The following is a 23,417-nucleotide window of genomic DNA, read 5'->3' as shown; positions in this document are numbered from 1 at the left end:
AATAGCATAGCTGCATTTATTGGGAAGCTGGCTAAACACCTGAGGGAGAAAGGAATAGAACGTTATGCTGATTAGGTTTAGATGAAGATGGGTGGGAGGAGGCCCGTGTGGAGCATAAACACCGGCATGATCTGTTTCGGTGCTGTACATTCTGTGTAATACTATGTGATGCTGACGAGTAATGTTATTTGATTTCGTTGTATCCAATTCTGTTTTAGGTCTGAATTTGAATGGACATTTCATTTTTAGAAAAATACTCCTACTGAACGTGAAATAATGTAGTTGTCTCGGTGCTCAGCTGGTCAAGCTGATTAGTTGAGTCATACAGACCAGGAAGGTTCGACCCTTGTTCTCTGTTGAGTTGGCAGATCTCCGTCACGGTAGCAGTAGATGCACTGCAAAGTAGCATCCGCATGCCTGGAGATAGAAGAAAATCACCCAAGGTTCCTGTTCTCAATTGCTATCTAGAGACCACTGCTGAAGGAATGGATGACGGGTGAGGAAGCTTGTTGGCACTCAATGTCAAGGCTCACACATGAATAATGGCCACTTGGGCATGGTATTGGAGAGCAACTAGCACAGATGGAACCGCACTACAACAAGGAGTCAATAGGATAGATTTTAATCATTAGCAACTGGGAGTAAAGTATCACCAGATGAAAATTGGACAGGGAGGATCACACGCTAGTAATGGAGCCCACATATTCTGCTTTCATTAATTTGAATGGAAGGAAAATTGTGCAGGCTCCATTACTGGGTGTGGACTCCTCGCCCAATTTTCCTTTCGGCACTTCGACCAGGTGATATTTTATGCCCAAGTGCCAAAGACAAAAATCTATCTCAAAGCTTTCAGCAGAGGATGGGAGGGGAAAAAGTTGCCAAGGAAAAAAAATGAGGATAATGGTGTTGTGGTACTGTTACTGGACCAGTAAACCACAGACCTGAACTAATAATCCAGAGAATGTGAGTTCAGATCCCACCATGGCAATTTGAGAATTGAATTCATTTAAAAAAAAAATCTGGAAATAAATGCTGGTTTCTGTAAAAGTGATCTTAAAGCTGTTGGATTGTTGTACAGACCAAATTGGTTCACTAATGTTCTTGAGGGAAGGAAACCTGCCGGCTTTACCCGGTCTGACTTATATGTCGCTTCAGTCACACACCAACGTAGCCACTGAACTGCCCTAGCAAGCCACTAAGTTGCATCAGAGCAACTAAGGATGGGCAATAAATGCCGGCCTTGCCAGCAACGCCCACGCCCTGAGCATGAAGAAAAATAGTTTTCGTATGTTACTGAAGTTTGCAGGAGCCAGATCCTTTATTGATTCACTCAAAAAAAAAAAGCTCCAAAAATACATATTCCTTTTGAATAAGAAATGTAAATTTCTTTCAAAAATTAACCATTTTTCACAAGGTTTATTAAAAAGATGTCTTAATGATTTTTTTTATTGTTGAAGGCTCATGGGGGTAGAAATTCACCTGGGTCCTGTTTTTGACTTTGGAGTCGGGGGAGCACATACATTTTTAATCTTGCCTTTAGTTGGCCTCTACTTAGGCCTCAGCAGCCACTTAAGAATCCTGAATGGAGCAAGCCCAACGCGATCATATTTCTCTGAGGGGACCTAAAGCAGGTGTTAGGCCCCTCATTTACATATTTAAGGGATCTAATGCCTATTTTAGCCGAATGCCAGGGATGCCTGAAAAATGGCCCGACCCAATTTCAGGTCAGACAGTTTGCAGGCATCCTTGGGACGCAAGACGATGGTCCCTGAAATTGGGCTTCGTTGTGTACAGATTCAACGAGGTCCAATTATTACCGCATATTGTCAAAGCTGCAATCCTGTATTACTGATACTGGGAGGATGATATTGTTATTTCTCTTTTATTTTGCACATATGAATTGTGATTGAAGTGAAAGGAAAAATGGAGACAAATAAATAGATGATTAAATGAGCAATGAGGTAAGTAAAAGAACCACTTTACTGCTGATCCCTAGTGTTAGAAGTTTGAGTTACGAGGAAAGAGTGGAGAAGCTTGGGCATTTCAGCCTGGATAGGAGGTTTCAGAGAGGCGATCTTAGAGTCAGATAAAATTGTTAAAGGAACGGGAAAGCTAAATCCAGAATATTGCTTTAAATCCAATTGTGAGAGCAAAATGAGGGTCAAACTAATAAAAGGCAAACTTAGAACTGATATCAGAAAATTCTTCTTCACACGTAGTGATCAACACACAGAATGGATTTCCACATAAAATAGTTGAGGTGAAAATCCCAGATTCATTTAAGAAGCAATTGGATGCTACAGTGGCGATGCCTATGGATGGATAAATCAAGATGGGCTGAATGGCCTTTGTCATCAGTAATTATCTTGTGGTTTTTGTTCTGATATTAAGTAACTTTTGAAAAATACAAACTAGTCAATCTGTTTCAATCTTAAACCCATTTTATCCTATCAGTGTATTATATCATAGGGAAAAGAGCTGACCTTCTTTACATACTGTTCTCTGACTCAGAGCTGAAGTCGATGGGGTGAGATTTTCTGATTTTGTGCACCCGTGGAACATGCTTGGACTTCTCACCGCTGCAAGAATGTGTCCTGGCCCTGAATGGCTTTCTGATCTCATTGCATTCTTGAGGCAGGCCCCTGGTGTCTGTTTTTTCTTCCGGGGGGTGGGGGTCAAACGGAGACTTGCTGCAATGTAGCTTGGACAGTGGAAATGTGTTGGTTTTAAAAAGAAATATATAAAAATTGTATAAATAAAAAGGGGCCTATGCTTTCAATTTCTCGAGTGTTCCTTGCGTCTTGGCGCAAATGATGGAAAGCATGTTGGACAACATATATTCGTCATTTGCATAGTATTACAATATTCCAATCCATATATGGGCGGATGTGTTTTGCATCCCTGTCACTTCTGGCGTGAAATGTCGGAAGTGAAGGACAAGTGGGGAGCTGGCTGAGTCGTTATACTGATGAGGTTTATGCACCTGTGTACTTAAGTTTCACTGGGGTCCGAGCGGAAAATCCAGGACACTGAGCCATGCAGACCAGAGCAAACTCCCAGGTTCCGTCCTTGATCTCACCGAGTGTAGTAGTAGCCGTGCTACAATTGACCCCTAAATCAGAAAATGGCGAAAGAGAGGGCATTTTCCAGACTTACCAATACCGGTATCCCTAACTAGAGTGATACGAGGCTAACTTTATTATGGAAGGGCTCAACCCCAAAAACTTGAATTATTGATTTTAGTTGCTCATGATATTATTCATCAATAATAGACATATTGTTTGAGCAAGCTGTAAGCAAAGGCAGGTGTAAAAATTTAAACATGTAGGTGCCAAAATTCCAATTGGCCCGCTCCACTAGCTCAAGTGAGGAGGAGAGGGCCTCATGGCTGCCCAATTTTATGGCCATCGACCCTGTCCCAAATGCCAAGGATGGAGTCATTTGCATGGTTGTGGTAGGCTGCCTGCGCCTGTCAGGGTGCCTGGCTCTGTTGTAAGGTGAAGTGGTCCAAAGCAGCTCTGCCAGAGGTTCCCCAAGGCCCTTCCTGGGATCCCGTCAAGGATTGGTTACCTTTGTTGGTGAACCGTCTGGGACCTTCCCACAGCCCTTGAAGATACTCATACTAACTTTTAGCTAGCAAGAATTCATTGTGACACTATAAGCGTTTACAGGGCAGAGTTCCCAGGGTAATCCAGGAACTCCCCCCTCATCAGAATTTAGAATGGGACTTGGAACAGAGTGAAACTCCGTCAGAACTATGCTGTATCTCTTGGATTGCTTTTAGCCCCATGCCCTCAGTGTTTCCAGCCCCCATCTGTCTCCTCAGCTGTCATCAAATTTCCCCCCCCCCCCCCACTGTTCACTGTATCCAGTCAGTGCTTCCTTTCTTCATCTCTTCCCCGAGTGTTCTGAGCTTCTCTCTTAGTTCTCCCACATCACAGTAAGAGATCACATGATATAGAAGGTAAGTGAATTAACAGTTAAGGTGCACATGATCCATGTGATCTCCTGGACTGGTTTTGATCGATGGAGGTGTCGGAGAGAAATTTAAGTTTCTTTTCCCCTTATAGGCCCTGGGATTTTTTTCTGTTTTTTTTGCCTCTTCTGGGAGCGGTAAGGAAGTGTCTAGTCATGATGCTCCAGGCATGAATGTGGTGCAGGATTGATGGACCAGCTGGTCTTTTCCTGCCTGTCATTTTTGTATGTTCCATCTCTGGGACACCTACTGCCAGTACTTCCACACCCAGGCCCCCTTACTCCTCCCATACCCTAACCACCTATTGGTCTCTGGTCTCATGTCCTAGCCCCCTTCAGTGCTCCATATGCCCACCCATTCATGGCTCCCAACTACCTACAGATCCCAGCCTTTCCTTGGATCTTCTAGATCCTTAGCCTCCTGACTCCTCCCAGGCTCTCGAGTCCCTTTTGAATGTTGCTAACCCAGCAAAGAAGAAAGAAAGAGAACTTGCATTTATATAGTGCCTTTCACAACCTCAGGATGTCCCAAAGTGCTTTACAGCCAATGAATACTTTTGAAGTGTAGTCACTGTTGTGGTGTAGGAAACGTAGCAGCCAGTTCGCGGACAGCATGGTCACACGAAAAGCAATGAGATAATGACCAGATAATCTATTTTACGTGATGTGTTGAGAGATAAATATTGGCCAGGACACCGGGGATAATTCCCCTGCTCTTATTTGAAATAGTGCCATGATATCTTTTACGTCTACCTGAGAGCGTAGATGGGGCCTCGGATTAACGTCTCATCCAAAAGACGGCATCTCCAACAGTGCAATACTCCCTCATTACTGCACTGAAGTGTCAGCCTAGATTATGTGCTGAAGTCCCAGGAGTGGGACATGAACCCACAACCTTCTGACTCTGAAGCGAGAGTGCTACCACTCAGCCAAGGATAACATCAAGTACTCCAAGCATCAGTTCCCTCCCCTTCACTCTGAATCCTCCAAGGTATCACAGCCCACCACATGAATACTCCCATGTCACGCCACCCATGAGTGCTGCTAGAGTCCAGCCATCCCCCAAGTCTTCCCAGGCCCCTGACTGCAACACACCAGACTCTAGCATTTCCATCCACCATGATTATTTCTGGGTCCATCCCTCCCCCAATCTCTGAGACTACAGCCCTCTCCCTCATTCCAACCCCAAGCCTGTACTACTTGTCACTTCTGATTGTCCTTCAGCCACCACCCCGCCCACCCCCCCCCCCGACTTCAGCCCCATCTTCTTTTACGGCCACCCATATTGAAGCACGATCCCGAAAACCAATGGGCCTTCTGAAATAATCTTGTTGCAAGTCAGGAGAGAGTACAGCAGGAGACCTGCGAATTCGGCTAGAACCTGGATACACCAGGTATTGGCCTCTGCTGCTAATGTTCACAGGGCTTTGTTTGGAGCTGAACCTCTATCTACCCTAAACCATAGCACCCTTTCAGAAGTCATGTGATGTTGGAGGGGACTCCAAGGCTGGCAGTTTACTTGGCTCTAGTCTGTGATCCACTGGGGAGCCGGCACGCTGGGTGTAAAGAGACATACTGGTCACCTGGGTGATGGATATGGGTTCCACCTGGGGCTCCAGCCCTGCGTCTTGGCCTGGACCTCTGAAGAACACAGCCAGTATAAGGGAAGAAGCAGCCCCCTTTACAAGTTCCACTGTGAGAATTAGATCATGGCTGATTTATATCTCAACTCCATTTACCTGCCTTTGTTCCATGTCCCTTGATACCCTCACCTAACAAATTTATCTATCTCAGTAAATGAGGGAACTTCCTTGGGTCAGCAGTGGAGGTTCCCGCTAGCCGATCCAGCACATGCTGGGATTTAAAGGCTGTTGATTCGCGGGTTCCACCTTTTGGACAGTGTCATTTGCAAACCAATATATGTTGCAACCTGCCTATGGGTGTGCCACCCATGGAGTCCAAGCAGAAGGTTTACCCTATTGTGATTTAGGTCATGAAATAGTATATCCTTCAACTTGCCACGACCGACACCGTGCAATTGCTGCTGATCCTTTAAGAAAGTAATATAGTCTTTCTACGATGAGATAGTAGCTTGCTGCATTGATGCTCACACCTCTGTCATATAGACAATGTGTGATTAATACTGGGTTCAAGCTCCAACCGGAATAATCTTGGTGTCATGACATGCACACATGATTAGGGAGTAGTTGAGGCAAATAGCATAGATGCATTTAAGGGGAAGCTAGATAAGCACATGAAGGAGAAAGGAATAGAAGGATATGCTGATAGGGTTAGCTGAAGTAGGGAGGGAGGAGGCTTGTGTGGAGCATAAATGCAGGCATAGACCAGTTGGGCCGAATGGCCTGTTTCTGGGCTGTAGATTCTATGTAAGACACGAGTCCTTCCAGTATGACACTTCATAGAACTCTTTAGTATCTATCAATGGCTAATTTTTTCCTTTAAAAGCTGGACAGTTTATTTATATTTCAACTGTAAATCCATTAAGACATAGACTCACTAAGCTGATTATGTGCTTGTAGTAAAAACAGAAACTGGTGGAAATGCACAGCAGATTGGTCAGCGTTTGAAAGAGAAACATAGATGTGTCCGTTCATCAGTGGGCTCCTCCAATGGCTCAACTCACTTAGCCAGTGAGTAGCAGAGCAATACAGACCAGGAAGGTTTCAGCTTTGATACTTGGCCTGCGCTGAGTTAGCTGATCTCAGCTGGGATAGTGGTAAGGAACTGTAAGTGGGCTCCGTGCGCCTTGGTTAGAGGGGCAAAAATTGTCCCAGGTTCCTGAACCTGATCATTGCCATCAACTCATCCTGGAAATGTGGATATGTGGACTTTGGGGAGCACAACGTTAAATTCAGCAGTCATCCTGTGGGTGAATAGCCTGCTGCCATTCACAGCCAATGGTCATGCATGAATAATGGCGATTTAGGCAGGGCCGCTGGTACCCTTGTAAATGTATCCAGTAAGGTGTTAACACCCTCTAAAGATAAGTGGATGGAAGGGGAGAGAAAAGTACACTTTTTCAGATGATATATATGGAAATTAGGATTAGGATTAAAGTAATTAGGATTACTTCATTGAGCTTGAAATGACATCAGAGATGCTACATGGCACTGCATCTCAAAGTATAGAATTACAAAAATTCAGCTCCATGCAGGTGGAGAGAGGCTGGCTGGTGTAATGGCACTTCTATGCAAAGCATGGTGATAGTGACAGCTAATTGGTGTACTAGTGTTGGTAATCTATTTATATTAGTCACGCAAATTAAACTGAGGTGATTTTTTTTTAACCACTGTAAAAATAGTTATTCTGACTTTCTGTTTTACATTTTCTTGCTGCGGATCACTTGGATTCAGTCTCAACATTATAAACACTATAAGCTCAGTGAAGGATCCACTTGCTATCTTTTTTAAAATAAAACAATGGATTTAGAATAGTGGTTACATATTATATTGCGGTGACCAGTAACTAATTGGAATTAGCTGTGTTTTGGAGAACATATATAAGCAGTAGGTCACATTCAGTGAATAGAAAATTCAGTGCATTAGAATATACTGTACTGGCCTATTCCTCCAACACATTTTGGGAGCTGATAGCAGCATTGGCATAAGCCTGGCAGCAGCTGAAGGCTTTAATGCTCTCCAGATGGGTGGGGTGCTCAGATCAGGTTCAAACAACTGAGCATTGTCCACATAAAAACATAACGTGAAAAGGGCATTGAGCTCGTCCAGTGCACTCCATCATATTGCTCCTGTTTCAGGGCACCATCTGGTCATTTTCCATTTTTTTTCTACCCAAACCTCTTCTGAATTAATAATTGATCCAAATCTTTTTTGCATGCTTTATTAGTTAAATTACAGTCTTATAACTTATTCCCAGATATCTATTATTGTATGTGCAATAGATTGAGATTTATATAACTAAATAGAAGTACAGTTAGCAATTAATGTGTCTAAATACATTGTTACAGTATTTAGAGATATCACTAAGTAATGCGTGTTTTATTTCAAAAAGGCAATGCAATGAAGAGGTCCTGAGTGAATAACATTTAGAATTTTGTTCAAGTTTTTTTTTGTGGGGTGGGGGTGACTACCAGAAAGCTTAGCTTGGAGTGGTAGGTCTATCCAGTGACTTTAGAATTAATTTCCAGTTATCAATTAATTGAAGCTTAAGATTATGATTGTCATTTGTCAACCATAAGGAAGTGTACATGTGTTTGGAAACTTTGATCTCCAAAAGGCAGAGTTTTTTTGTTGGTTTTGTTTAATTACTTGACATAAAGGCTGAGGGTAAACCTTCGACCAGTACATTAGATTTAGGTAACTGATCTCATAATGACTATTTTTAAGAAATTCTACACATGCTGGGACATCACTGCACAAGTGCTGGGCACCCTCTGATAAATTGCTGAAGGGCTAATTCTTCAAATATCAATCTGGACAGTGATTGTCAGCAAGCTATTCAGCTGTAGGGGCCATCACACTGAGCCCAATCCTGCCCCTGTCAAATGCACACATCCAGCCGAGGGCTACTGGCTAGTGATCCGAAGCGGGAACAATAGCTGGTTTATTATTCCCTCCCTAGCTTGGCGATGCTGAGGCCACTACCTCACTTTTCCAGCTAAGAGCAGCAAATCCAACACAGGTCTGGGATCTTGTTGGTCTACATTAGTAGCAGTCAGACAGGATATTTGCACACTGAGCAAAGATCACAGCACCTTTTTTTAAAAACAATCTTAAGCTGTACATGTAGGTTTATGGAATGAATTCAATCCTTACCTTGCTGATTTAATAGGACCTTCAGTTTAACATGGTCAACTACTACTCTAGCCCTTAGTTTAATAAAAAGGGCTCCCTCCTCAAAGTACCTACCTCTGATTCCTCTTGCACTACCGCCCATCTCCAACTCTATTTCAGGGGTCCTGGGCTTTATAACTAGAGACATAGAGTACAAAAGCAAGGAAGTTATGTTGAACCTTTACAAAACAATGGTTTGGCCACAGCTGGAGTATTGTGTCCACTTTCGGAAGGATGTGAAGACCTAGGAGAGGTTGCAGATAAGATTTACTAGAATGGTTCTAGGGATGAGGGACTTCAGTTAATTGGATAGACTGGAGAAGCTGGGGTTGCTCGCTTTAGAGCAAAGAAGGTTAAGAGGAGATTTGATAGAAGTGTTCAAAAACATGAAGGGTTTAGATAAAGTAAATAAAGAGAAACTGTTCCCATTGGTGGAAGAGTCAAGAGCCAAAGGACACAGATTTAAGGTGATTGGCAAAATAACCAAAGGTGACATGAGGAAAAGCTTTTTTACGCAGCGAGTAGTTATGATCTGGAATGCACTGCCTGAAAGGGTAGTGGAATCAGATTCAATTGTGGCTTTCAAAAAGGAATTGGATACATACGCGAAGGGAAAAAAATTTGCATGGCCACGGGGAAAGAGTGGAGGAATGGGACTATCTGGATTGCTCTTACAAAGAGCCGGCACGGGCTCGATGGGCTGAATGGCTGCCTTCTGTGCTTTAACCGTTCTATGATTCTATAAAACCTCTCAAGTTCTTGAACATGTTATCACCTCCCAAATCTGTGCCCATCTTTTCCACAACTCCATGTTTGAATCCCTCCAATCAAGTTTCTGCCCCTTCCACGGTACTAAAATAGCACTTATCAAAGTCACAAATGACATCACGTGACTGTGACAGTGGTAAACTATCCCTCCTCATTCTTTTTGACCTGCCTGCAGCATTTGACACGGTTAACCACACCATCCTCCTCCATCATCCAACTGGGTGAGACTGCACTCTCCTGGTTCCATTCTTATCTATCCAGTCGTAGCCAGAGAATCACCTGCAATGGTTTCTCTTCCCGCTCCCTCAAAGTTACCTCTGGAGTCCCCCAAGGATCTATCCTTGGCGCCCCCCCCGTTTCTCGTCTACATGCTGCCCCTCGGCGACATCATCCAAAAACACGTCAGATTCCACATGTATGCTGACAACACCCAGTGCTACCTCACCACCATCTCCCTCGACTCTATCACTGTCTCTGATTTGTCACACCGCTTGTTCGACATCCAGTACTGGATGAAAAAAAATTTCCTCCAACTAAATAGTGGAAAGACCGAAGCCATTGTTTTCATTCCCCACCACAGACAACGTTCCCTAGCCACTGACACCATCCCTCTCCCTGGCCACTGTCTGAGGCTGAACCAGACTGTTCGCAACCTCGGGGTCCTGTTTGACCCTGAGATGAGCTTCCGACCACATATCCGCTCCGCCTACTTCCACCTCTGTAACATCGCCCGTCTCTGCCCCTGACTCAGCTCAGGTGCTCATCCATGCCTTTGTTACCTCTAGACTTGACTATTCCAATGCTCTCCTGGCTGGCCTCCCATCTTCCACTCCCCATAAACTTGAGCTCATCCAAAACTCTGCTGCCCATATCCTAACTTGTACCAAGTCCCGTGTTCACCCATCACCCCTGTGCTCGCTGACCTACATTGGCTCCCAGTCTGGGAATGCCTTGATTTTTAAAATTCTCATCCTTGTTTTCAAATCCCTCAATGGCCTCACCCCTCCCTATCTCCTGCAACCTGCTCCAGCCCTACAACCCTCAGATCTCTGCGCTCCTCCAATTCTTGCCTCTTGCGCATCCCCAATTTTAATTGCTTCACCATTGGTGGGCGTGCCTTCAGCTGCCTAGGCCCTAAGCTCTGGAATTCCCTCCCTAAACCCCTCCACCTTTCTAACTCTCTGCTCCTTTAAGATGCTCCTTAAAACACACCTCTTTGACCAAGCTTTTGGTCACTTGTCCCAATACCTCCTCCTGTGGCTTGGCATCAAGTTTTGTTTGAAAATCGCTCCTGTGAAGTGCCTTGACGTTTTACTACTTGGAAGGCACTGTATAAATGCAAGTTGTTGTTGTTGCGGTTGAACAGATACATAGGTCTTGTAAATATAGCTTTAATGACATGAAAACTACAAGGTTGTTATTTACAGTGATGGTGCTTCTATATAGTTAATTAACGGTATAACACAAAGGTGTTTGCAGTCCCAAATTTCTGGATCACTTTACTAACTTGTGGTTGTAGACCCCTTTAAGAGGGAATGGATAAAATAATCATCTGCCAGCATATGTGTGTGTGTGCGCGCCAACCCTCCAAGAACTCTGCGTTCCTTCAATTCTGGCCTCGTGTGCATCCCCGATTTTCTTCGCCTCTCCATTGGCAGCCGTGTCTTCAGCTGTCTAGGTCCTAAGCTCTGGAATTCCCTCCCTAAATCTCTCAACCTCTCTGTCCTCCTTTTAAGATGCTCCTTAAAAGCTATGTCTTTGACCAAGCTTTTGGTCACCTGACAGATTTTCTCTGATAATGTTGCTGTGAAACGCCTAGGAAAATGCAAGTTGTTGTATGCACCAACATTCACTGTTGCCTTAAAAATCAGTTTAAAACAAAATTAAAAAAAAACTCCACATATGAATTAAAACAGGATATGCTTTTTTTTCAATCATAAATTCAGGGCTGTAATCTAATTCAAGGGATCAGATGACATCATAAACAGTGAGACTAAACTTGGGTGTTTTATAACAGCCACCTGAACCCTGGAAGCATGAGGAATCCACTTTTTTCCATTTCACATCTGCAATAACCAGATTTTATTATATACTTTGGTTTGTTTTATTACATTGAATACATTATTTCCAGGCTGGTATAATTATCACCCAATTCTATCCAGCTGGTTATAGTTTGCTTTCCGATTACACAGGATATCGTCTTTTAGTTAACCACAAGTCCATTCAGTATAACTAATAGATGCTGAAACTAAGTTATAAGATAATTCAGTCAGATCGCAATGATATAAACTACAAAAAGAATACTTTTTATTAAGATGAACACGTGATAGTTTGTTACATTTTTTAAGAATTTTTTTTTCAAAATTTACTGTAAACTGTTTTAATCTCAAGATCCATCAGATATTTAACAGATTTAGGGAAAATATATTCTTTTTCAGATGAACAGTTTATAATTAGAGGCAAGCATCATAAGTAGCAGGGGAGGTGGGTAAATGGAGGGAGAGAGCATCCCTTCCTCCCACTGACCCACTAATACTTCTCTTAAAATCCAATAACATGATTGTCATATAAAAAATGAACAAAACTTATAATATTGGGCACCAAAATATTGGGCACAAAATTGATAGTTGAACATGTGTGTAATTGCTGGATAATACGAGGTATAATTTTGGTCCTTTTTGCAAAAAGTCTGAACAGGGTGACTGAAGTCAGTAAGCTCGACTATGGATTAAAACTCTACAGCATTTGAAAGGTAGAAGAAAGGACTGCTTGCAAGGTTGAGTGCAGGTCAGATATGCTCAATAATCCCTTTCAGTTCAAGTATTTTCTTGCCATTAAAAGGGAACCTGTCTGGTGAATGAACTAGAGGGGTTATAAACTCTAGCGCCAATGGAAAATAAAAGCCAAAGTAGTTCACAGCTTCCCTTTTCTGTTAGTGCAATTTAACCCCTTTGCTTCAGGCTCCTCAATCAAATGCAGTGTTGGTCATGCATACAAGGCTCTAAAGTACTCACCTGCAGCAAAGGGGTTAAAGCCCCAGTCTCGTCAGGAATTTCTTACTTGCAAGTAAGAAATTCCTGATGGCCAACATCAGGCATGTAACATCCTGACTACTTTAAAGCTTTTTCATGCATTTTAAAAATGCATGGAGTTCCCTGGACTGAAGTTGCTGACATCAATGTTTTATTTAAAAAAACATTGGACTTGAGATTTGTCTGCCATCATTCTATAGGTGAAATTCCCTCAGTCAATAATTTGACTGAAAAAGTCAGTGTGAGTATAAAAGGATTATCCTGTTCTGTATCCCCTCTGAGTTTTCATTAAAATTATTGACAGAAAGAATTTCACTGTTACTAAATGGGCTACTCTGTCAGCCGCCAAGATCTTTGATCTCTAATGTTTGTCAACAGGAATTTCTTATTTGCAAGTGAGGAATTCCTGATGATACTGGGCCTTTTAACAGATTTCCCTTATGTGAAGCCTCTGCAAACATGTAAAACCATTTCCATTTATTTTTCATGTGAATAATTACAAAGATTGGAGCAATAATTAAAACCTGCTTTTATGTTTAGGATTAAGTGACAATGGTTTCATTTTTATTTTTTCCCATGTGATGTGCTGCTTCTGTTGGAAGTTACTTTTGGCCTCAGCTATGTCTTTTGAGTGGGGTAGGAATGATAGGAGAGGCTATAGGCAGTCTAGACTCCTCGCAGACTTTGAAGAGGGTGCAGACATTACGCACACAGTCAATTAGCAATTTACAAAGTTAATCCTTTGTACAAACTTAAGATTTCAGTAGGTCACTGTGTGATCATTAAAAGCATTATCTGATGACCATAAAGAATGAAAACCATGATGAAAGTGAACAGAGGAAAGTCCAGTTTTAGTTTTGTGTCTTACTGCTATGTTTACAAACTGTTCCCCTTTAAAATAAATATCACACATAATTATTTAGATGTTTCAATTATTCCACTGGTGCAATGTTTCACCATTAGGCAATAATGTGCATATTTTTGAATTTTGTCATGATGATTTTGTTTTAGAACAGCATTAAAGCAATGACTGGCCTGGTGAAAAATAATCAATGTATGCACGTTTTTACATTCATTATTATTCCTAATAGGCCCTGTTAATGAAAAAATGTATACTTATTGATTTTTCTTTGGACCCTGTCTACTTGCTGTTATAAATAGATGGCACCTTTGAATCTGAACTGACCATTATTGTCATTTAGCACTGGTCAGGATGATTAAATTGAAGTACGTGCATGACTTAATCATTTCAATTTAATTCTTTCAGTGTGTAAACCAAACCTTTTTGGGCCAATTTTTGGAATATGTTTGTGCTTATCAAGGTGGTCCCCAGCCCCACCTACTGTCAAATTCCTCTCCCTCTGTCTTCCTAGATTTTTCTCTGTTGGATTGGCTCCCTCTGGGTCCTTTGCCTTGCCCACCTGAGTGCAATGGTTGTACTCCATAAGTAATATAACAGTCTTATTCCCCTCCGAGGACACTTTTCCCAGCTGCCACGCTCTTCTGGGTCTAATCTCTCAACCTTCCCTTCCATCCCATGATCTGCTTGCACCATTACCAACCCCTCCGTGAATCTCCCTTTATCCCTCAACTCAGTCAGTAAACCTGCAGCCACTTTTGCACTCAGCACTGCCCTGCAAAATGCTTGTAGTGATAGCATGGCACTCTTCTTGAGATCCCACATTGGTCTATTCCCCCTATTCCTTCAGCTCCTTCTCCATTTTTGAACATCCCAATCTCTGCTACTCCTCTCATCTCTCCTTTTTAAGATTTTGCTCATATACTTTCTTCCCCCCCCCGCTTCCCCCACAGGTCTCAAGGCACCTTCCTTATTGAAATTGCCTCTCTTCTCTCCAATCTCTACTTCTGAACTGAATGATTCCTCATCTTCAGTGACTTCAATCTCCATATGAACACAGCCTCTGTCACCTCTACCAAATGCCTTGCCTTGTACGCCTCCCTCAACCTAACCCTTCCCATTGACTCCCCATTTGCACACAGCCACCTCATTGATTTTGTGATCACATGTAGCCGTCATACCTCCAGTCTCTATTGAGCTCTTTCTGACCACTTCATCATCTCCTATTTTCAGCACACTCATTTATTCCCTTAATATCCTCCAGTTCCAGCTCCTGACCATGTAACTCATCTCCTCAGTCCCATTATTGTCAACATCAACAATCTGCCTCTACTGTACGGCATTGCCCATACTTCCTTCAAGACTCTCGTTACCATCTCCCTCCTCATGAAACCCACATTCAACCCATTCACTCTCCAATTGCCACCCTATTCCTAACTGCCCTTTGTTCCAAAGCCCAAGAATGAGTCATTGCTTTAAAATTATGCTTCCACTTCTCCCGCCACTTCTTCTTTGAGACCCTCTAATCTGGCTTCTGACCTGCCCACAGCACTGACACCGCACTAGTAAAAATCACAAATAAAACCCTTTATGACATTGTTCACGGAACTCTGTCTCATACTGCTCAACCCCTCTGCCATCTCCAGCATTGTTGACCATTCCATCCATCTCCAATATCTCTGCTCTGCAGACCATTTCCATGACACTTCTGTGAGAAGCCCAACAAGAGAAGAATCACTGTTGGATCTAGTAATGGGAAATGAACCAGAACAGATAAGGGAAGTAAGCGTAGGGGAACATCTAGGCAATAGCGATCATAACATAATAAGGTTTAAAATAATGATTGAGAAAGACATAAGACAAAGACCAAAGATTGAAAATAGATTGGGGGGAGAAACACTAATTTTGAATGGATGAGAATAGAACTGGGGCAGGTAAACTGGAAAAAAATTTTGGCAGACAAAGAGATAGAAAAGCAATGGGAAATATTTAAAACAATGATCAATAGAGTTCAGGAGAAATATATTCTTCTAAAAAAACAAGTACAAACTAGCCAATAATGAAACACCATGGATGAATAAAGAGAGAAGGGTAAAGTTGAAACTAAAGAAAAAGGCATACTCTAAATAAATAGTAAAGGAGAGGATGGCAAAAGCAAATACAAAGAGGCTAGGAAAGAAGTCAAAAAAACAATTAGGAAAGCAGAGAGGAACGATGAGATTAAATTGTCAAGGAATATAAAAATAAATAGTAAAGTATTTTACAGACACATAAATAACAAAAGAAAAATCAGAATAGCGATAGGGCCACTAAGGGATGAATAAGATAAACTCACAGGCATGACAGCAAAATGGCAGAAATATTGAATAGCTACTTTGCTTCCATATTTACCAGGCAAGACAGTTGAAGAAGAGATCATAAAAGATATAAAAACATTTAAGATAGAAAGGGGGGAGATAATTGATAAAACTAATCAAATTGAGGGAGGATAAGACCCCTGGTCTGGATGGATTGCATCTGTGAATATTAAAAGAAGTTAGGGAGGAGATAGCAGAAGCACTATTACATATAGCTAAAAATTCATCAGCAAAGGGAATAGTGCCAGAGGACTGGCACAGCTAATGTTATTCCTGTATTTAAAAAAGGAGATAGAACAAGTCCAGAGAACTATAGACCAGTTAGCTTAACGGTGATGGAGGGAAAGATAATGGAATCTTTACTGAAAGATGTAAGAGAAAGACTTCTAGAGAACAAAAATATAAAAAAAAATTCAGCACGGATTTCAGAGGGGAGTGCTTGACCAACCTTATTGAATTCTTTCAAGAAGTAATAGAAAGAGTAGACAAGGGTAATATAGTAGATGTAATATATTTGGATTTTCAAAAGGCCTTCGATAAGGTACCGCATTGTAGACTCATGACTAAGGTCAGAGCATGTGGAGTCAGGGACAGGTAGCAGAATGGATAGTAAGTTGGCTACATAACAGAAAACAGAGAGTAGGGTTAAGGGTAGCTATTCAGACTGGAAAAAGGTAGGAAGTGATGTTCCACAGACATCTGTGCTGAGACCACTGTTGTTCACAATTTACATTAACTTTGGATTCGGGAATCGGAAGTACAATTTCAAAATTTGTGCATGACACCAAACTGGGGGGTGCAGTTAATACAAAGGAAGATTGCATCAAAATACAAGAGGACATTAATAAACTTGCACAATTGGGGTGTAATTGGCAAATGAATTTCAGTATAGATAAGTGTGAGGTGGTCCATTTTGGTAGGAAGAATAAGGAGGCTACATACTGCTTGGATAATGGTCTAAATGGGATAGAGGAGCAAAGGGATCTAGGGGTACAGATTCACAATCACTGAAAGTAGCAACACACATTATAAAGCCATAAAAAAAGGCAAATCAAGCACTAGGGTTCATATCTAGAGGGATAGAATTGAAAAGCAAAGACGTTATGTTAAACTTGTATAGAACTTTGGTTAGACCACACTTGGAGTATGGTTGAAAGGATATAGAGGCATTGGAGAGGGTGCAAAAAAGATTCACCAGGATGATAACAAAACTGAAAGGATATCCTTATCAGGAAAGGCTGAACAGGCTGGGGCTCTTTTCTCTAGAAAAGAGAAGACCGAGGGGTGACCTGATAGAGGTCTTTAAGATAATGATAGGGTTCGATAGGGTAGACTTAGAGAAAATGTTTCCACTTATGGGGGATTCCAAAACTAGAGGTCATCAATATAAAATAGTCACTAATTAATCCAATAGGAAATTCAGGAGAAACTTCTCTACCTGAAGAGTGGTAAGAATGTGTAACATGTAACAAAGAATAGTTGAGACCAATAGCAAAGATGCGTTTAAGGGGAAGCTAGATAAGCACATGAATGAGAAATGAAAACAAGGGTATCCTGATAGGTTTAGATGAAGTAGGGAGGGAGGAGGCTCGCATGGAGCATAAATGCTGGCATAGACCAGTTGGGTTGAATGACCTGTTTCGGGAAAATGGTTTCAATTTGCACAAATATGCTGATGATCGCAAGATCTACTACTCAGTCTCCTTCCATCTCCCAGCATTAACATCCCTCACCTTTTTGAGCATGAAACAACTCGCTAAGACAGCTAGTGTAGTTCACTGGAATAGTAATAGGTACTCTCCGAGTTTGGGGTTAAGGCATATTGTTAGAGTGGAAGGAACACCTGGCCATACTATACCTGATAGGATGTGACATCGAGTGCCAAAGTGAAAAAATAAGTGCAGTTCGCCAGCATTGATATTGCTTCCCTTTACCACATTTTTTTAACTTAAGAAAAATAAAACCCGAAATTCCTGGTCGTGGGAGTTGCGGAGGCAGTGCAGTTGGAGCAGTCAGACCCAGTTCCGCCTGTCCCTTTTTTTAATGCAGCCAGAATTTGCTGGAAGTGGGGGCAGATGCTTTTTATTTCCGCCCCCTCCCCCTCCCCTCCCCAACACACCTTTTGTCACTAGAAAAGGCAGGGCAGGTAGGATGACATCATCCATGAAATTCCACCAGTTGTGCCTCCAGTATCTCCAATGCCTGCATCTGCATGACATACTTAGTAGAAGCCCATAAAAGCATCAAGTGGTAGCTTCCTAACAACAATTGATTGCAGAGCCATTCATTGATAGCTGTTGAGAAAGCAGCAACTTTGAATTTCTAATTAAAAAACATTTTTGAAGTTTCTTCAGCCTAAAGGGGTGGCCCTGAAATGGAGTGAAACTGTGAAACTCCCAGCCCTGACACTGGGATTTGGGACAGGGTTGTGGGCGCAGCAGACTTGAGCCCAAAAAGCACAAATTGCAATTCTGGCGATTTTTGGAGTTGGGTCCAGCTGTACTCACTTTGCACAGAAGAGCTAACCTCACTGAAAATGGTGAGGATAGCACCTCTTCTAGGTTCATCTAGGGTCACAACATCTGGAAAATGGGTGCTGGGTGCTAAGCTGCTAGTGTGATTGGCTATGGGACAGGATTTGGATAGCATAGATGCATTTAAGGAGAGGGTGAACAAACACATGAGGGAGAAAGGAATAGAAGGTTATGCTGATGAGGTTAGATGAAGAGGGGTGAGAGGAGGCTCATGTGGAGCATTACCACTGACATAGGCCAGATGGGCCAAATGGCCTACTTCTGTGCTGTACATTCCATGTAGTTCTATGTAGGATTTCTTCTGAAGCTGTAGTTCCCCATCCTTAAATGGGAATGTTTGATTCTTTATGCTGTTCCTTTTTTTCTGGAGACAAGGCACAGTATGGGGAGAACTGCCCTTTTCAGGAAGATGTATTGGTGGTACACTTGCAGGAAGAGTGGTAGAGGCAGATGGCCACCCTGCAATGAAAATGGAAGTAAGAGCTGCCTGGATGGAGGTAGGAGAGAGATTGAATGAAATATTCCAGGTCCCATGCGAAGGACAAAAAAAAATAATGGAATTGGGTGTAGTGACAATCTAAGTGTAACTTTGCATAATTTATTAATGTAACATGGTACACATGGCATATATCAAAATTGCGAACTTCACTCGCTGGGACGTATCAGACAAACTTTCCTACTTTCTACGCAATTGCTGAAAAGCTATAGGGCACAATTTTTAGAGGGCATACAAGTAGCTTCCATTGGGTTCATAATTCTCGAAGGGTATGTCTGAACCAGCAGAACTTACATGTTTGCTGCATTAGATCACACTAACCCAAGAAGGTATATGCACTGCTGCCAGGAGTGTCTGCTTGTGGGCTCTGCCAATTTCTTTTAGCAGAAGGTTGTTCACAACCACCGGTAGGGGACCTGCTAATTTGAAGGACCTGTCCAGTTTTGAGGAGATGGCCGTTGGCATTTTTGGCCTGGACTCATGGAAGAAATAGAGGGAAAGTTCGGTGGTGTATTGCCACTATCCAGCAAGTGCCTCCTTTTAATTGTCTCATTGTTACCCTTACGCTATTTCTTAGTAACACAGCGACAAAAGTTGCACAACAGTAGCAATATATTGATACTCTGTTACAAGGCATTCTGCCCTGAAATCATCTTACTTCTCGTCTTTGATAGGTTCTTCTCAAAATGAGGTAGGATTACCTGGGACCACAGCAGTTCACAGCAGGTCACATCACATGTTCTGTCTGGTGGAAGCACCAGCACAGATCCAAGCTCCACAGAGGGAGCAAATGGAATGGGCAGCTGTATGAACAAGGGGTTGGCACCCTAGGGACCTGCCTTCAGAAGTGTTTTAAACAATGATCAAAGATGCTAGCACCTTTTGGAGCCTGAAAGGGTTGTCAGAGAAATGCAGCGTTGCACAATCAACCTCTGCAGCAATGCATGTAGGATTTCCACAACTACAGCAAATCATGGAATGAATGGCAACTTCGCAGTCATCTGCAGAGGACCTCCCGAGAAAAGAGTGACAAAGCTCAGCCATAGTTCTTTTCACAATTACTGTGATTGTGGCAATTGAAGCCTTGGGGTTGAACTTACAGCAATCTGTTGCAGCCAGATTTGACAGTTCAGGCATTGGCTCAAGAGAACCATGATGGGCTGATATACACAACAGTCTGCACTAATGCAGAATCCTGATCATCTGCAAGGATACCCAACACGGCAGGAGAAGGAAGCAGCCTCCTCTCGGGGTGACCACACATCCATCCAAACCAACCAGTCTCCTCAAAGCATTGAAGAAGTGCTAATTTGTGGGCAGATGCTGGCACCTGCTGCCTTCTCGACATGGCCTCGGCTCAAGACCCTGCACCCATGCACCCAGAGTTGCTGGGTCAGATACCACCTGCACATTCATTGAATGGAAGCCTTTCCTATTTATGTTGGCAATGGGTTGATGTGAGGAGCTGTGGCACCCATTTGAATTGTATGCCCACTATGCTCTATATTCTTGGGAACCCAGACACCTGGTAACATTTCTGTGCTCTGTCCAGCTGCTGTTTGCTTTTCACAGGGAAAGTAATGAAGATTTAGCCACTTGCAAGTGTTGCACCTGTCACTTGCTTGATATATCTATGGACTTAATTTTCACAGATTTCTCCTGGAGTATCTCAGAAGAATACATTGGTATAAAAGATTAATGCTGTGGCAACTTTCATAACTCCTGGAATAGTCATCCCTGTTCTAGAAGTTGTCTGCAATTCAGCCCGGAGCAGGTGGCACAGCTTAGTTACAACCTCTCTCATCAAGTGCAGAGGCAAAGAGAGATCTCCAATGTTGACATGTGTTTGAGTTTGCAAATGCAGCTGCTGGGGTAATGATGGTTAGAGACATAATGCCAGACACTGCACCTGTATTTGTTGTCTCTTTCATAAGATTGCCTTCCTCATCTAAATCATAGACCATAAAGGAACTCCCAAAGGAGGCCCATCCTCAGCACTTTATTTGCTGCAAGTTCCTTTTGTAAAACTGTAGCAAACAATAATACTGTTGGAAAGTTTGGCAAAGAAACAATTAAAATATGCAACGAAATGTGTGTACATTCATTGCAAAAGTTTGGTATCAACTTTGCAAACTAATAGCTAGCTTTAAGAATCCAACTTCAGTAGGCTAGCCCAGTGGGTTAGTAGTTTGCCCAGTATATATGGGTGAGGTGAGTGCCAGGGGCACAGCTTGCCAGAATAATGTGAAATTTGGACATTACAATGAGGCTGCCGCTGGCCTCCAGTGAGGCTCCATGTCACCAGTGGAGCCTTGCAATTTCAGGGCTAACATTTTTTTTAAAGGTGGTTTATTTGTATATTTTATTAATTTGCTTAACATGCACCAGATGATTTTCTTCACTCCTCACGCTAGAGACTTTTAGAAGGCATACATTGTCATGAGTATTTTTTGATCGAAAGAAGAAATTCCTGTTGACAGCTGAACTAATATATGATCGTTCCTTGTTGATATTGGAGCATATTTAGTAATAGTGAAGAAGCTGACAAATATACAACATCAATTCCACTACAATTTTACAATAAACATAATTTTGAATCCTTTCAACAGTAGGCTTTACACAACAAAATATTTATATATGACAAACCACTGTTGTTCCAAATGATGTAAAATTATGGTGGAGTTGACACTGTACATCTCTCATCTGTTACTGTGCTAAACATGCTGCCATATTAACAGCAAGCAGCCAGCACACAACAGTGTTTGCCTCTTGTCTAGTTTCTTAGTTGGAAGTAAGAAAATGGGTGTCCCAGGGGTTTTAACATCTAACAGAATGCAATTCTTTTGCTTCGGTTGTATCGAGAATGACATCCTGGAAGTCTCCAAGCTCACCTTGTCTATACTCCTTGGTCCCCTTCTCACTCAACTGATTACCCAACTCCTCTTCCTGCCCCTCATGCCAGCTGATATTGTCAATAGTTCCTTCTCCTCAGGCACTGCACCCCTCCTCAAACAAAACATCCGTAACCCTTCCAAACTTTCAAATTACTGCCCCATCCCTAACCTCCCTTTCCTTTCTTAAGGTCTTTGTAGGTGTTGTCACCTCCTAGCTCCAGCACTGTCTCCCATTACTCCCTGTTCAAATATTTCCGGTCTGGCTTCTGACCACCTCAAAACACCAATACAGCCCTGGCCAAAGTCACAAATGATATCCTCTGTGACTGTGATCATGGTGCATTATCCTTCGTTGTTCTACTCAAACTTTCTGCAGCATTCAACACTTGACCATGCCATCCTCTACCAATGCCTCTCCTCCATTGCTCAGCTTTGTAGACTAACTTTGCGTGGTTCCATTGCTACCTATTGGAACATAGCCAGTGCATCTCCAGTGATTACATCTCTTCCTTCCCCTGCACTGTAACCTCTGGAGTCACCATAAGATCTATTTTTGGCCTTTTCCTCTTCCTGTCTACATGCTACCCTTCGATGATGACTGATACCCAGATCTACCTCACCACCACCTCCTTTGGCCATCTCCCTTAACTGCCTCTGTGCTGTCCAACTGTTTGACTAATATCCAGTCTTGGATGAACAAAAAGTTCCTCAGCTCATTGGAAAGACCAAAGCCATTGACTTTATCCTCTGCCATAAACTCCACTCCCTTGCCATTGATTCCATCCCCCTCCTTGACCACTGTCTAGACCTCAACCAGATGGATTGCAGCCTTGGTTCCTGTTCAACCCTGAGCTCAGTTTTAGATCCATTATCCTTCCATTACAAAGACTGCTTACTTTCACCTCTACCCCTATCACAGCCTCTTGACTGCTTAAACCCTTAAACATACATTTATCATCTCCCGACTCAACTATTCCAATATTCTCCTTGCTGGCATCCTTTCCTCCACTCCATAAACTCTAACTTGTCTTGTCCCATGCTAAACCTTGTTCGTCTGTCACCCCTGTCCTTGCTGGCTCTCCATCTCCCAATTCACTAAATTTAAAAACTTTGTCCTTATCTTCAAATCCCACCATGGTCTTGCCCAACCGTTCTCTAAAACTTCCATAGCCCTATATTTTCCCCCAAATACTCCACTTGTCTAACATTGATGTTTGTGAACTCTCTTCTTTTCCCCAGTTATCCTACTATCTGGAATTCCTTCTCTAATTCTCTCTCCTCCTTTTAAATAGCTCCTCAAAATCCATCTCTTCGACCAAGCTTTTGGTCACCCCCCCACCCCCCCCCAACCTTTCCTCACCTTACATGTTTTCCTTATACCTATCTATGGAGTGCTTTGGGACATTCATTATTATAGGTTCTATAGAAATGCACATTGTTGTCATTATTCTTGTCGTAGTACTGGGGGACTGAGCTGGGGAAGTGAAAGTACCTTATTGGACTCCAGTACCTTTGGCAACATCTCATCAGTGATTTCTTTAGGAACCCTTCAGAAACCAAGCCTTGCTAAATCTGGAGTTAACTAATTGAAATTACTATGTTGTATGCTACAAATTAAAGTTAGGCTTAAAAGAGCAACATGAACAATGTTTATTTTATTGAAAGTGTTCTTTCCTAGCACAGTTCTC

The 23,417-nt window shown here is 42.4% G+C and overlaps 1 protein-coding gene across 3 annotated transcripts in view; it reads left to right on the top strand.

Annotated features, from left to right (window-relative positions):
• Positions 1-23,417, top strand: part of scube1 (signal peptide, CUB domain, EGF-like 1) — a 288,050-nt gene that overhangs the window by 50,739 nt on the left and 213,894 nt on the right. The window lies entirely within an intron of this gene.

The sequence above is a fragment of the Heptranchias perlo genome, chromosome 18 (assembly GCF_035084215.1).
Source record: "Heptranchias perlo isolate sHepPer1 chromosome 18, sHepPer1.hap1, whole genome shotgun sequence".
NCBI classification, from domain to species: domain Eukaryota; kingdom Metazoa; phylum Chordata; class Chondrichthyes; order Hexanchiformes; family Hexanchidae; genus Heptranchias; species Heptranchias perlo.
This window is presented reverse-complemented; position numbering and strand designations above follow the sequence as displayed.